This window comes from Onychomys torridus, chromosome 2, assembly GCF_903995425.1.
Source record: "Onychomys torridus chromosome 2, mOncTor1.1, whole genome shotgun sequence".
NCBI lineage: Eukaryota > Metazoa > Chordata > Mammalia > Rodentia > Cricetidae > Onychomys > Onychomys torridus.
Genome location: NC_050444.1, coordinates 115408356 through 115424426, shown reverse-complemented (window position 1 = coordinate 115424426; position 16071 = coordinate 115408356). Strand labels below are relative to the sequence as shown.

The 16071-nt window shown below is 49.1% G+C and overlaps 1 protein-coding gene across 1 annotated transcript in view; it reads left to right on the top strand.

Moving 5' to 3' along the window:
• The first annotated feature begins 1014 nt into the window (after positions 1-1014).
• Kank4 (KN motif and ankyrin repeat domains 4) overlaps positions 1015-16071 on the top strand; it is a 68554-nt gene continuing 53497 nt past the window's right edge. Inside the window, exon 1 of the mRNA XM_036179570.1 lies at positions 1015-1311. The gene's annotated coding sequence lies outside the window, so the exon portion shown is untranslated. The remainder of the gene's footprint in view (positions 1312-16071) is intronic.

Below are 16071 nucleotides of genomic sequence, written 5' to 3'. Positions count from 1 at the left end.
TTGAAGTACTTAGGTTTCGGGCTTCTCTGGGAAAATGAGAAGCTCCATTCATATTAGCATCTTTCACAGGATAATTAAAAACTAACCTTGCCTTTGATGATGGTGACGAGTCTGAGGCTCTTCTCTCTTGGGCTACAGCCCCGCCCCAACTTCTTTTTGGGTTCCAGCACTGAGGTCACGTTTCCACTCCCATATATTTCTCCTATCCCAAAAGCTTCGTGGAAATGAAGTCATCCTAATAACGTTTCTGTCAAAACGGAAATTAAACGTCCCTTGATTCAAATTATCTATCCCATCTGGGTCACAGTGTCAAAAATAAAACTCCTTTGGCTGTTTGCTGGGCATGGGTACTAGGAAGGTGGGCCATGTGGGTCACAGCTGGGCTCTGGAGGTCTGCGGGAGGCCATCTCCCCTCTGTCTGTTGGTCTGCTCTGTAATGGGTAGGAGAAGCCACCCCACTTCTCTTTCCAGATTGTTGCCCCAAGTGGTCCTTAGATATCTGTCCATTTAAGGTTAGGGACTTTGAAATGATACAAAGCTGCTGCAGAGATAGGTGTATGAAGAGAGAGAGATTTTTAGAGGGCTGCGGCATTGATTTGAAGGAAGTTGAAAAGAAACGGCTTAAGGAACATCTAAGTCCCCGTCATGGATGACCCTCACAACCTCACACCCGTGCTAGGACCTCACTGCTCACAGAATCTCAGTTGTCAGGCCTTAGTTCGAGTCCTGAGTTGAACTGTTATTACCCTGTCTGGTACTGATTCTCCATCACTGCGGGGACAGAAACGTCTAGACTCCAGAGTCTAGACAAATTTAGAGAATCTCACGGAGTCCTGGGGAAACCTGAAAAGCGCCTTATACAGGCTAGGACTTTTTCTGGTTTCTTTTCAAAAAGTTTTTCTCCTTAACTCTGTCCAAGGCTAAGACCCTCCCCTCGGTGTCGCAATTCTGCCCCTTCCCACACACTAAAGCCCGCGCCGCGTCAGGAAGGCGGGGACTCGGGTGGCGGCAGCGGGGATCGGGCTCCCGCGCTCCCAGTCCCGCAGCTGGCGCGGTGGGTGTGCCCGCAGCGAGTGCGTCCCGGCTCCAGGCCCAGCCCGCCGGCCAGAGGGCGACCGGAGGGTGTGCGCGCCCCGGACGGCAGGGTGCGGCGGCGCGCGGTGCGTGCCAGGACGCGGACGGTGCAGAGGAGGGAGGATCGTGCCACAGAAGACCGTGCAGCCGCAGCTGCGTGCACCCCGAAGCCGGGTGGGCGCCCGCGCTGCTCCGGCGCGGTGATCGCTTCCAACCAGAACCCAGCGGCTCGCCAAGGTAAGCGGCCTGGCGCCCTCTGGCCCCAGGCATCCGCCCTGCGCGACCCAGGCTGAGCCCGTCGCCCTCCGCGACCCCTGCTAGCGCCGAGTCCCCGCAAAGGCTGCGGCAGCCTGAGGCGGGCGTCCCAAGGGTCGGTGACTGTGTTGGAGGGGAGCCGCTCTCGCTTTTCAGCTCTGGGGACTGAGGCGACGGTAAAAGGGGGACCGCGTCGTCCTTGAGACTCAGATGGTGCAGACCCTCGCAGCTGTCCTCAGAGGGACGCTGCGGACCTGGATGCAGCTTGCGGGACATGGGGGAGCCTCCCCGCTGCCTTCCAGGACTACCTGCAAATTCCCGAGTCTCTTTTCTTTTGCAAAACATCACGCCTGGTTCCCAATCCGAACCTCTCTGCTCCTGGCTGAAGTTTCTAGAGCTACGATGGGATGCGACCTTGGGCAGAGGGAGGAGGGCGGCCCTGGATCCATGTGCTAGGTGCAGGCTGAGGATACTTTGTCAAGTCCGCGTGTCCCCTGGTTAACACACACACACACACACACACACACACACACACACACACACACACACACACACACACACCCTTCCCATTTCCTTTAAGGTCAAATCTAGTACTAGTACTTTGTTGCTGCAGCTGGAAAGTCCACGTGTTCTACACCTGGTCAGAACCTACTCTCGCCTCATGCACTAGCCTGGGCTGCAGAAATCCACAGTCTACGACTTCCCAACTACTCTGGGAAGCAGACTTGTAGGATGAGGATGGGCATTTTCCAGGAGAGAGAGGCTGTTGTATTTCAAGGATGACCTCTGAGGCTTGTGCAAAGTCCTAAACACCAAAGAGGGCCGTGGCAGGATCCCCTGCAGCCAGGAGAGAAGGCATCTCTAGTTTAAAGTGCAATCCCAAAGGACCTACCTGAGTAAACCAAATAGGGTGCCTTAGCCTCTCACGACTGGGCACAGAAAAGCGTGTGGCTACCTACCCACTGAAGCAGAAGTCGAGTCCACTCTGACATTGCCTTTCAAGTACAGCCTTCTACCTCCGGGCACCATAATGTGTCCCAGGGGCCATGAGTTGTGGGATGCAAGGTCCAGATCAAAAGCACAAAAGTTCAGAACCAGGCACCAGGCAAGGTTTTCAGATACAAAAGTAAACAGAACTGTACAGTAGTCTCAAGGAGCTTGCAGTCCAGTGACCACGATGGCAGTGAATCAATCACATCGATTGGGCGTAGAATTCTGCATAGCTGGGTTCTTTGAGTCTAAACTTGGGTGCCCTGAGAACTTGTGATGGGTTGAGTGTCAGTCTGAAGACTGAAGGCTGACTGGTTAGGGGCAGAAAGACTTTCAGACAGAAGCAGCCTGTGAAAGGGCCCTACTCAGCAGCAGAGTTCTGCACAGGAACTAGAAGCCTTTGTTTGCTGGGTGAGGACTAAGGACCCCATGGACATGCCCCTTAGTCCTGCACTCCACTGACTGGGCTATTCAGTGTCTTCCTTTCTCAGCCATGATGTTGGACTATTAGAAGGCCCTGGCTAGGTCAAGTTTACAGGGAAATACAACAGTCTGACAGGAGCTTTCTACCTACACCTTTGTTTAAAAAACCCGTGGGGTCGGGAGTAACAGTTCTTTCCCGCGCTGTTTCCTGCTGCCACATTCGACTCACAGCTGGCAAAAAGCCTTTGCTCAGCACTCAAGGAAAAATATGCTGGAAGTGGCGGCTCATCTAGTCCTGTGCAATTAGACCCATGGTGAGGGGGAGGGTTGTGTGTGTGTGGGGGGGTGCCCTCACGACATTACCTGACCTGCCCCTGCCAACCTCTCAAGCCTCATTTCTGCCTTCTATCACTGCCAGTCTTCTGCAACTGCTGTGTTCCACTCCAGATTACAATTGAGGCAGTTCCTGGACCCCACGTTGCCTTTGCCCCTGGTGTCCTGTCTAAAATACTCTCTACTTACTCACCCAGGAAATGCATGTACTGCCGTCGACTTCAGCACCAAGCTTAAACTTCTCCATAGACTTAAATGCTGCCTTGTCTTTGTTTCCAATGGCCTTGGGACATGTTCCTGTAGTGCTGAGCGTCAGTGGAGCTGAGTACCCCATAAGCAGGACTCTCCTGTCATATTTGAGTCTCAGGTGCCTGGTACAGAGCAAGGACACATAGGAACTACTCAACAGATTATTTTTGGATGGAAATCATTCAGTATTTCTTAGCTTTTTAATGGGGAGGGGTAACTTGCATTTATCTTTGAAAATATGGTGAAAATTATGGATGCTCTTCTCCCATGCATATAACTTTACAGTATCTTGCATATTGTTGTCACATGGTTCACCCCGTTTCTAAACTCTGGGCTGTAATTTTCCAGAAAACAGATGCGCAGTAACTGCTGAGCTCTCACAGATAGTTAAGAGCAAAGATTTCAAGCTACTGACTATAAGGGCTCAGGCTCCTCCTGGTATTGGTACTCAGCTTCTCCAAGCCACGAAGCAGCCTCATTTCATCCCTGGCATTTTGTGAAGGCTACTGTTCATGACTACAAGATGGATATCTTGGTTTGTCTTAGTTCAGCATCAGCCTAAGGTGGAACAGAGAGAAAAATCTTATTAGGGGCAGAGTTGACAATTAAGAAGACAGATGAGCCATCTCTCTGTCCTATTTGCCTGGCCTGGCCCACATCATTTGTTATTGCAACTGTTTCCATTGGAGGAGGAGCACACGTATTTCAGATGTCTTCTGAGTCCTGGATTGGATCTGATGGGCCAGGCTGAGGCTCAGCTATTGGCTTGTCAAAGGCTTCTTCCCCACAGAGCCGGCTAAGATGGTGATTGGGTGCTTGCTTGCTGCCGCTGGAGTCTGGCCTGCCACCCATGCATTTTGAAGCAAGACACCTGCTTCAGGCTTTCCCGTTGCTGTGCGCATCTTCACTTATTTAATTCAGCCGACAAAACTGCATCCTGCCTCTCTTATGTACTCGGCACTGTGCTGGTTCCAATCTCTAAGAATGTGTGCCAGGGCACATGGTTCTGCTCTGTAGCCAAGAGGAAGAGGTAACTTTACTGCTGCATACCTAAAGAGGTATGGGATAGATAGTTAGGGCTTCTGGATCCAAAAATATGCTGACTTATAAAACTCAGATCTCAGGGCTGGCTAGCCTAGTGGTTCATTCCCAGCACTGCATGGAGATGGAGAATAAGACCTGGGAAAACTGACCTGGTGCCTGTTCTATTGTCTCAAGGGAGCCCGGACTCTCTTTGTGGTGAATGGATTTGATGATAGCCCTTCCTCTCCTACATCTGGGAGACCGTGCTGGCACAGCTGTTGCAGACCCACTCAATTCTGGGTGTGAAACAGGAGCAGCAAGATATAGGAATAGTGCAAATGTGTGTCCAGCTGGGCACGCTCAGTCCTCACCACCATGCTTGGGTTGCTTACTCAAAATCTCCAGTGTACAGATGAGGAAAGAAAGAACAGAACGTTCGCTGCTTCGCTCAGGGGTCTTGGAATTAACCATGGGATTGGACAGAGCTGTCTACCCCTGAGCTCAGGCAGAGAACCACTCTGTGCTCTTCTTGGGGGTAGAGCACCTGGGAGGAGGCTTGAGGGCCAAGGAGTCTGGAGTGGGAGCCTAGATTTGCCGTGTGATTTACAGCTAGCCTAACTTCTCTGTGTCTCAGAACGCTAATCTCCCAGATGAAGGTTGGACTAAAAGGCTTTTGCTAGGCCTTGCTGGAAATGACTTCTGGTCTCTAGAGATGAAAGGGAAGAGGGGTCCTCGTCTAAAAATAGACCTGTCACATTTCCCAAAAAGGAACTGTGGTCCCAGGATTTCAAGTAGGTGGGCCATTTGATACTTAGACAGCTTTACTCATTGATCCTGAAGAGACATATTCCCGCTTCAACGAAGAAGTACCCACTAGATTTCCCCCAGGAGCACCCACCTCAATGTCTTGCCTGCTCCTAGCCTACAAAGAGCTTTCTGGGGGCATAGGCATTGTGGGAAAGCACAAAAATTGCAGCTCTGTCCTCAAGTTCTTTCCTAGAATAGATAAAACTTGTTGGCTACCAATTATATATGGGAGTGTGTGAGAGTGTATTATGAGTGTGCATATATATGTATGTGTGTGACTGCATGTGTGCACGAGTGTGTGTGTGTGTGTGTGTGTGTGTGTGTGTGTGTGTGTGTGTGTGTGTTTAGGTCTGCTGAATTTCCTCTGGTATGTATTTCTGCGCTGGGACTCTGACATCAAGTGACATGGGGCCAGAGAGATGCGGCATGGGGAGAATTTGTTCCCTGAAGATGAAGAGTAGCCCCGGGTGCCGCTTCCTTCTCACGGCTGTACGTCAGCAACAGTTCTGAGTGAAAGCATCCACTGTTCCTCACAGGACACTGGCAGGGGCTCTCGAGTGTTCAAATGCTCCATCATTGTCTGTCCCTTGCCTCAAGTCCCTTCCACCCTGGAGGATGTAGCACCCACCCATCTTGGGAGAAAACTGGGTGGCAGCTGACTAGAGAGTTTGATCAGGTCTACAATTAACAGTTAGAATGCTGAGTATATGTGGAGGAAGGGCATTTTATCATTGTTAATGAAATGTTGTCATTATTGTTTGACTTTTAATTGACTTTATTTAGTTTTAATTAATCATTTTTTATTTAGTTTTCATTAATTTTATTGTTCCCATTTTAATTGATTCATTTAGTGAGTGTGTGTGTGTGTGTGTGTGTGTGTGTGTGTGTGTGTGTTCTCCAGTACCATGGCATGCTCTCTCCTCCTACCATGTTGCTCCTGCATCCTAAACTTAGGTTGTCAAGCTTGACGGCAGGTGCCTTTACCTTGCTAATGTTTGAACTTTTAACACATTATTTTCATATTACAGTCATGTGATCTTCCAGTAAATAAATATTGAAAGTCATGACCTGCCTGTGGGGGTGTGGAGGGGAAGAGAGGGCAAATAGCTTTACCAGATACCAGTGCCTGTGAGCGGGGCAGAATGCCCAGGGTTACACATCTTTGGCCTCCTCCGTCAGTGCTGAGTACACTGAGGTAGGGCTCTTCTCACTCAGAAGTCAGAGACACCGGTAAGCAGGGAGAGAGGAAGTGAGGAGCGAGGCACAGCAGTGTTGACATCTAAGCCCAGTTTGAGCCAGGTGATGCTGTGATGAGGGACCCACCATGGGCTCAGTCCAGCCCTGTGCACCCAGCCCTGGCCTCTCCTTCCCTGTAACATCTTTGCTTGATGTTTTGATTTCAGCTGTCAGTGTTGGCAACAAACCACAGTTTGTGTAGAGTAACCGTGTCACAATCAAAATAATAGATTGCTTCATATTGCATTCTAGTTGCTATAGATACCTTGAAATATTACTTATGCCGCTTGTTGAGATGCCAGTAGTTACTACACCAGCTTCTAAAATGTGTAATTTAATGTGTTAATAAAGTACAACACATATTGCTGCATTGTACACTTGGTTTTACAAATTGTCATAATTATATTTTACTTATATCATAGTGGAGTTATGTATTTTCTTTTATGCATTTTAAAACATCCCGAGAAACGGTCCCTAGGCTTCACCACAGGGGTAAAGGAGCAGTTAGGAGTCCTGACAGGAAGTCAGTCCACTTCATTGCAGTTTCCCACCCTGACCTTTCGCAGACTCCTCTATCTCTCTCTGGTTAGTGGGAGGCATTCCTCCATGGTAGTAAATTCCACTTAATAGTTGGCAACTTCTCAAAGGCTCGGTTTGTGGTTTGGGTAGAAGGCTTTGATGCACATCCCGAAGTTAACTTACAAAATGCAGGCGCACATGGGAAACTTGTTAGGTCATTCCTGGCAGCCCACAAACCCACCAGGCCCTCCTGAGATGGCTCTGCTGATCTCAGGCAAACCAGGCCATTGAAACAGTCAACCACTGGATGGCTGTCTGTCTGAGCCTTAAAGATTTTGGGCAGAGGAACTAACAACCTGCTTGATCAAAGGTACTCTCCAGTCCCAGGAAGACATGTAAAGGGAGAAGCATCTTGGAAGTGGTCCCGGAATGGATAGCATGAAGGAGGCAGCATGAAGGGGCAGGGCACTGGGCAGATGTTGACTGTGAGGGGCCAGGAGAGGGGAAAATCACTCCAGCAGCCTTGGAGGAATGGTTGGATTTTTGCTAGTTTTTATTTACTGATTTAGAGACCGGGTCTCACTATGGAACCCAGGCAAGCCTCAAACACTGGATTATCCAGTTTCAGCCTCCTGAGTGCTGGGCTACAGGCATCAGCACTGTGCCCACTTTCCGCTCCCTTCTATGGAATGTTAGTGTGTTTCAGACACACCGTACCAAGACCTTAAATAAAAGTCATTTGTCTTTACCAGCTAACTAACAAGGTAGAACTGTGACTGTTCACATGATGTTGGTGAGCCAAATGAGGTCCCAAGAGATTCAATATTTGTTTTAACATCATTGGGTATTAAGTGGAGGGACCCAGGAGTTCAGCCCAGAGCAGGCTAACTTTGGGAACCTGTACTTTAAAAACAAAAACAAAAACAAAAACAAAAACAAAAACAAAAAAAACTCTTTCGGCAACGAGAGTAAAATCCACTTGGAAAACTCAGCTGCCATCTTGTCTCAGTAGGAAAGCGCTTACAATCCATTCTCTTTGCCCACTATCTATCTTTTTAGTCTTTTCTCTGTCTTCAGATGCTGTCCCTTTCCTCCCTCACCCTTAACCGAAGCACGTAGACTGTGGGAATAAGGACAGGTCAGAAATTACCGATGCCCTGGAGTTGGGCAGGACTGGGTTCTAATTCCTCCTTTGTCCCCTGCCTCTGACCATCCGAGAGACGGGAATACAAATGCTTCCTTCCTCATGTCCACGTTTTCTCTCCAGTGCTCCCAGGCCTTTCATCTGTGTGCAACTCCACTCTCTCTTTAGACTGGCAATTTACCTCCTCCCTAGTCACTCAGGCTCTGTTACAAGGGCTTCTGGGAACCCCTCAAACCTAGCCTGTGGCGGCAAACCTCATACCTCATGGCAGCTGCTGTGGCCTCTGGGAAGAACCTGGTCAGTATTCCCATATGTTACTGTCTCCTCACCCTGTCCCAGTGTCAGCCTCACCTGGAACCTTCTCACTAAAACATCTTCCCAGTGGATGCATGTGACTGGCTGGTGACCTTCCCCACTCTTGACGGAGCTCTTGCTCATTGCTGGAACACACCTGCACCTTCCCTTCCCTGAGGCAGACACCTGGTCAGGGCTCTATCACCCAGGGCTCGTTTTTCTCCCTCTTTTAGAACTCTGCCTCTTCCTCCCGCAGTCATGCCTCTCTTGTCCAGCGGTGCTGCTATCCACATTCTGGGTTCACAGCACTCCAACAACCTCCCTGGTTGCCTAGACTACCTCTTCATCCCATGAGGATGCTGAGGACCAGCGAGGGCAGGTATAGGCATGGGTTGCATGGGGACTGAGTGGTTGACCTAGAGGAGAGCACCACACCTCTGGTTCCAGCTCCTTGTCCTACCTGCCGGGGTGACAATGTGTCATACTGCAGAGTATAGTGATATTTTGGATAGGGGGACATTCAAGGAACACATTTTTCCACAGAAACAGACTTGTGTCCCTTTTACCCTGGCCCAAGGCTAGCCATCATCTCTGGCCTAACCTTCTTCCGTATCTTTACCCCCGCCTCTCAGCGTTTCCAGTCACTGAATGGAGTCCTGTGTTAGCTAGGCTCATGGATGATGATGCCCAGTGGTGCCTAAGGCTCCTGCCCAGGAGCTCCGCCCACGGCCAGAGCTGAGGCCTGACATTCCCCACATTGGGACCATTCCTTTGGATTACTGTGCCTTTCAGAGAACTATTGTTCAGATGCAGCCTGCTAGCCCACCATAGCTTCGATCTAGAAGGGTGGAAGGCCAGAGTACTCCCCCTGTTAGTCAGGGTCCTGCCTGTAAAATGGGTAACAGATTTTTGCAGGGTACACAAGATGCTTGGCCCATATGTAGCTATTAAGATTGGCTATTATTCCCTCAGCTTTTCCAAATCATCAGGATTATTAGTGAGGTCCTTGTTCTACTAGGTTATGTGTTTATTTATTTATTTGAGGTAGGGTCTCATGTAGCCCCAGCTGGCTGGAACTCACTATGTAGACCAGGCTGACCTCAAACTCACAGGGATGGGCTTGCCTTTGCCTACCAAATACTGGGATTAAAGGAGTGCGCCATCATGCTGAGATCTTCTAGGTTTGTTTGTTTGTTTTGTTTTTCAAGACAGGATTTCTCTGTGTAACAGCCCTAGCTGTCCTGAACCTTGCTCTGTAGACCATACTGGCTTAGAACTCACAGAGATCTGCCTGCATTTGCCTCCTGGGTGCTGGATTAAACCCGTGCGCTACTGCCGCCCAATTTTCTTCTAGGTTTTTAAAAAGTATTTTGCCTATTTAAGAGATGTGGCCTCTTCATTTGGGGCTTTTTTTTTTTTTTGCTAGAGCTGAGGATTGAACCCAGGGCCTTGCACTTGCTAGGCAAGCGCTCTACCACTGAGCTAAATCCCCAACCCCTATTTTTTTTTTTTAATTCTGATTATAAAATGGTTTTGAACTCCATTTTCTTGTAAGGTTGGTTTGAAATCATACCTCACTGTTTTCATTGAGGATTTGCTGAGCTGAACCTCCTGTGGACACCTGGCCTACCCACGACTCTCAATATGGTCTCATGCAGCCATATGGGTGTCTTTGTCTCCCTAATTCATTTTGAGATCCACCCCCCCCCCAGTGTGATGGCATTAAGATCTAGGCTTCTGGAAGGCAGATAGAGCATGAGGGTAGAGCCCTGGTGCAGGAGACTGCTCCTTATCAAAGGAGCCTCGGAGAGCTTTCTTATTTCTTATCCTTTGTGAGCATACAGCAAGCAGTTGACAGCCTGGGCACTGGAAGCAGGCCTCCACAGAGCTAGTCCAGGCTGGCGCCCTGGTTGCAGCCTTCCAGCATCATAACTGTGGGAAGGAAGCGTCAATCATATAAGCCACCCTGTCTCTGTTACAGTGGTGCTCTTAGAGTTATCCTATAGGTGGTCCTTCTGGTGGTCAGTAAGGAAGAGGAAAGGAAGAAAGAAGCTGAAGTGACAGGCCATCATCTTCCTCCTTCTCTTCCTCCTCCTCTTCTTCCTGCTCTTCCTCCTCCTCTTCCTGTTCTTCTTCCTCTTCCCCTTCTTCCTTCTCATTTTTCTCCTCCTCTTCTTCCTGCTCTTCCTCCTCTTCCTCTTCTTCTTCCTCTTCCCCTTCTTCATCATTTTTTCTCCTCCTCTTCCTCCTCCTCTTCTTCCTGCTCTTCCTCCTCTTCCTCTTCCCCTTCCTCTTCCTCCTCATTTTTCTCCTTCTCTTCCTCCTCCTTTTCCTCTTCTTCTTCCTCCTGTCCCTCCTCCTCCTAGCTGCCCAGATGAAGTCTGGGTGAGGCAGGCTGGCACCTTTCTCTGAATTCTCTGGTATAGTGCCCTGCTGCTCTTCCCTGGTGACTGGGGTGAGGAGACCAGTCTCCCTTCACATTGATAGCAGGGTGAAAATCCATGGAGATCAATGATTTGAGAGACATGTGGGCTTGGGAGAACACAGACAAGGCCAGTTTCTCTGTGGTTCCCTGGGACCAGGATGGCTGTCTCCTGCCAAGGTCGGAGAGTGGGTCCAGGAGAAGAGTAGCCTGGCCCTCTACCAGCTTGTTAAAGAGAAGGAAGGCAAGAGTGTGGCTTTCCGAGTTGTTCTAGACCCATGGAGCCTCATTTCTTGGGGTCTCTGAGAGAGTCCCCAACTTGTCCTGACTCAGGGAAGCCTACTCTCTGGACAGACAGCTGCCTGGGCTTCAGGAATGTGCCCAGTTCTTCATGAACATGGTCTGCTCTGAGCCTCTGTGGCTTGCTTCTCATCAGCCGCTGGGAGGCTCTTGCCCACCAAGTCGTAACTGCAGCTGGCTTCCCCAAGCAGGGCCTGAGTGAGGTGAAAGATCTCTTCCCCTAGAGCTGGAGACCAGGAGCAAAGACTTCATGGGGGTGAATGCTGGTTCCTGGGCCCAGAAGCCAAGAGCTTCCTGCCGAGCTTGGGTGAGGAAATTATATATACATATTATGATTATTTTGCCTGAATATATATAAGTGTACCATGTGTGTGCCTAGTGCCCAAGGGGGATAGAAGAGATGTAGGATGCCCTTGAAGTGGAGTAACAGGCTGTTGTGAGTCACCATGCGGTACATACAGGGAACCAAACTTGGGTCTCCTCTTAACTGCTGAACCCCAGATCTCACATTTCTCGGTGGCCTGTGGCTTCATTTTTTCTTTCTTTCTTCTTTCTCTCGGTGTCTTTTCCTTCCTGCCTGCCGCCTCCTTGCTTCCTAACAGCCAGTAAATGTCTCCTGATCACGGGCACGGGACTAGGCACTCCACTAGGCAAGGAGTTCGAGGTCTATCAGAAGAGATGAGTGACTGGAGACGGGGTTACCCGGCTTCTCATGGGGACCGACAGACTGCACAAGGGCAGTGGGCACAGGCAGAGGGAGAGGCCTGGTGTGTGGGGTAAAGCTGGTGCTGACGGGTAAAGCTGTCCACAGGGCTGGATAGGGGTCACAGCTAAGAAAGGAGGAGAATTCCAGTTGAGGGGATTCTCCCGAGAAGAGAGTCTACAAGTTATGCAAAGCTATGGGGTACACAGAAGCCTGAAGATGGCCACAGTGTCCCAGACTCACCCAGAGTCATAACTGGCAGCAAGATTTGTTTTTCGTTCTTCCAGTGTGTGATCTAACAGAAAGAGAGACAGCATCAGTCAGAGTGTGAGAAGTGCAAACTGGGGCAGAGAAGGAGTTTCTAAGAGACCCTGGGAAAAGGAGGGTTAACTGGGGTTGGGATTAGGAGTTAAATAAATGTGCTACTGAGGCAGATCTCTGAAGGATACCCTAGTGGAGTCGAGATGATACCGGCAGAGGCTGAGGCTGCCCAGGTCCAGGGGAGGCATGGGCTGTGTTTATGGCAGAGAGGTTGGAGGTCAGGCTAGAACTGTGGCCTGTCTTACTGCGGACACTGCCTCACATGGTGCCGTCTGTTTGGCTTGCCTGTACAGTATTTTTAAAACTATTTTTATTAATTCCCTTAGAATCTCATGCAATGTATTTTGATCTTTGCAGTATTCTAAAGAGGAGTTCAGTCAACATTTAAAAAACCAGATTTGACATAAGTCTACACTCCTGTCTTCTGAGGAAAGAAAAATCTAGTGTAGAAATGCCAGCCTTGAATTAATCTCCCGAAGGTGAGCAGTGAGACTTAAGGTAATTTAAGCTGTGGTTCCACAGCCACTAAGTTTGCCTGAAATTCTCACCACAATATAACCCTAGAATCAATGCCCTGAGCCCAGACAGTACCAAACAGTTCATTACAGGGGAGGAGAAAGGAAATTCCAAAGGATGGGCATTGTGATCCCTTTATCAGATTGGGCACAGAATGCTGCCACTCTTTGGAGAAAGTTTCATTGTCAATAAAACAGTAAGCATCCGAGGTAGATGGACGCCTTGTGGCCTTGGTGGACAGGAAGTGAAAGGGTGGGCCACACCAGGAAGGATGCAAACGGTGGGGCCCGAGGGTGAACCCTTTTGATCATATCAGTTCACAAGAAGTATTTCAAATAATGGAGAAATTCCAAACTATAAAGAGCTGGTGGGTGGGGTCTGGGAAAGTTGGGAGTGCGCTGTTCTAGACTTAGGACTGTCCATATAGGATCCCTGTATAAAATATATGCCTTTACATCATTTGTGATGAATGGCTGGATGGATTTTAAAAAAAGTAGTTGTTGATTTATAAATGGACATTTTATAAATCAAGACAGGGCTTTACTGTCCCGGTCCATGTATCCTTTGATGCTTTACCATGAGCAAATGGCAGGTCACTCATTATGTCCAGGTGTGTATAAAGAGAGTCTTCCATAGGAAACACTTGTGGCTGAGAAGAGTAGTCTTTGAACTGTGCCCCTCCAAAGCCTTGGTTTTCCTCCTCTGTAAAATGGGGATAAGCAGTTCTTTCCTTCAAAGGGCCACAGTGACGTTTTTAAATAAAATCTGAATGCTCTCAGTGCAGTTCTGGGGGCTCCGCCATCCCAGCCCACCGCATAATGGACGAGCACAAGCCCTGCCTACAGCCTCCGGTCTTGGGATTCCGCATTCTCCACTCTTCACCACGTTGGGGGAGGGCTTGGAGGGAGAGCCAGTCTGGGATGAATTATCACTTTTCACTCTGTAAAATCTTGGTTTTGGTGCTGGATAGTCTTAAAATCTCAAGCAGTTCATTAACAGCAGAATTCAGGTTTTAATTCAACGGAAGGAAAAGTCCCAAAGCCAGGTATGTGTTCTCTGATAGAAAGGCTGTGCCCTGCCTTTACTGTCCCTTGGGAGTCGGGGTGGGGTGCTTTTCTGCTAGTGGGGGAGGTCAGCCCCTTAGCAGAACAGAGAACACATGTGCTGCCTCTACAGTACCTTGTCCTGCACCCCCAACTTCCTCCACCCACACCCCCTCATTTCCACAGCTAGATTCCAACTGTACCCTTCCTTCCTTTTTAAACTTATTTTTAAGGCATTTAGTGTTTGTGCATGGAGGTGTGGGTATGTGCATGTGAGTGCAAGTACCCCACCCACCCACCCACCCGCACCCCCATGGCCATGATTGCCTGGAACTGGAGTTCCGGGTGCTTGTGAACCGAATGAGTGGCAACCACATGCAGCCCCTCTTTCAGAACAGACTCTTAAGCACTGGGCCGTTTCTCTAGGCCAGCCCCTTTCTTTTCTGTGACCCTCCGTTAGCAAAGCACCCCTGCTCCCATGACCTCATTAATTCTACCTGCCAAGACTATAGATGAAGTCAGTACTGTGAGGCCAAAAAGAGATGAAGCTAAAGCCCAGAGAAGTTTTGATGTGCCTTGAACTCAAACAAACAAACAAACAAACACAACAACAACAACAACCAGCAGGCAAGGCTGCGTTAGGATCTCTACTGCAGGCCACACTGGCTGGCTGGTGTTGCTGCCTTCCTAATTGCTACCAGACATCTGCAGGGGATGGGGGTGGGGGTCAGCCCTAGCGCTAAGCAGTCGGAGGTTGGAGACATTTTTTAATTGTGTGTGTACATGAGGTGTGTTTATAGAGAAGTATACCAGGGCACACGTGCAGAGGTTGACAGACAGTTTGAGGGAACAGGCTTTCTCCTTCCACCCTGTGGGTTCTGAGACCCAAACTCAGGTCTGGAGGCTGGTGGCAAACTCTTTGGAAGGCAGGATGTGTTTGGCATTGGTGTTCTGGGAGAGACTGATGGAGACTATCGGATAGGACAGCACTCAGGTCAGTGGAGGAAGCAGAGCGCATGGGGGTGGGGGGTGGGGGGTGGGGGGTGGAGGACTTTGGTTGTGAATAGCCTGGTACAGAGCCAGGACACCAAAGGGGATTGGGGATCAGAAGTGTGTAGTTGGAGAGCCTTTCTCCAGGTCCCACTAAGCCCCAGTAGTCCGGTAGCCCATTTATAAAATATACACACAGACATTTATATTATTTAAACTGCTTGGCCATTAGCTTAGGCCTACCATTGTCTAGCTCTTACTCTTATATTTAGCCCATTTCTATTAATCTATACTTTGCCACGTGGCTTGTGGCTTACCGGTGTCTTTACATGTTGCTTGTCATGGCAGCAGCTGGCAGTGTCTCCCCCAGCCTTCCATTTCCCATAACTCTCCTCCTTGTCCCGCCTACCCTATCCTTCCTGCCTGGCAACTGGCCAATCAGCACTTTATTTCACCCAATCAGAGCAACACATTTGACATACAGACTATCCCACAGCAGAAGTGGACCCAAGGCCAGTCCTCATGGTTACTGGGACCTTCTAGACATTTGAATTTACTTCAGATATTTGGGGCCTTTCTTGCCCCATTCAGTGGCATGTCATATCATCTTCACATAGCCCAAAGAAGACCTCTTTATTCAGGCCATGTCTTTTTGGCCCTTCATTCCCATTTCCTACCAAACCCTCCCAGCTCTATGCCACTCTCTCAGAAGAGCAGAGTTCTCTTCACATAAGCTCCTTGCTTAAGTGGTCACACTGACCTTGTACTTTTAGCCTGAATTTAATACCACTGTTGCCTTAAAGACCGGTTTTTACCAATAGCCATATAGTTTGGGTCTCATGTGAAGCAATTAATAGACAAAATGACAACAGGTAGAATGAATTGTAAATATATCTTATTTAGCCCAACATATCCAAGAGGTGTCAACAAGTACTCAATATTAAGAGAGAGAAAGAGAGATTTGCATTTCAGGTGTTTCATCCCAAGCTTTTGACGCTCACCTGTAGAGCATTTTATTTAGGCTCACCCTACTCTAGTGCTATAGGCACAGGAAGTTGGCGGAGAGTTATGGGCCTCCACTATTAAACCAAGGAAACCCATGAGTGTTAGAAAGCCTTGGGGCCCCTTTTTAATGAGGGATAGGGTGGCCGGTCAACAGACCTCAGCTGTCACACGCCACAGCTGCATGCTTGTCCTTACTATGTGCTTGTTACATGAATGGCAAGATACTAAAATACCCCCTTTCCAAATTCCATCTGTTGCTGTGTGTATCCTCTTTTGTACCCTACAGTCGTCCCTGGCCCGCCCCCCAACTCCTTTTAGGTTAAACTTCACCATCCCATTTCCCTAACTCAGGACAAGGTCTATGTGGAATCCATGGTCTCTGGCCTCATCTGCTACTTGATTGCCCCCCCCACACACACACACA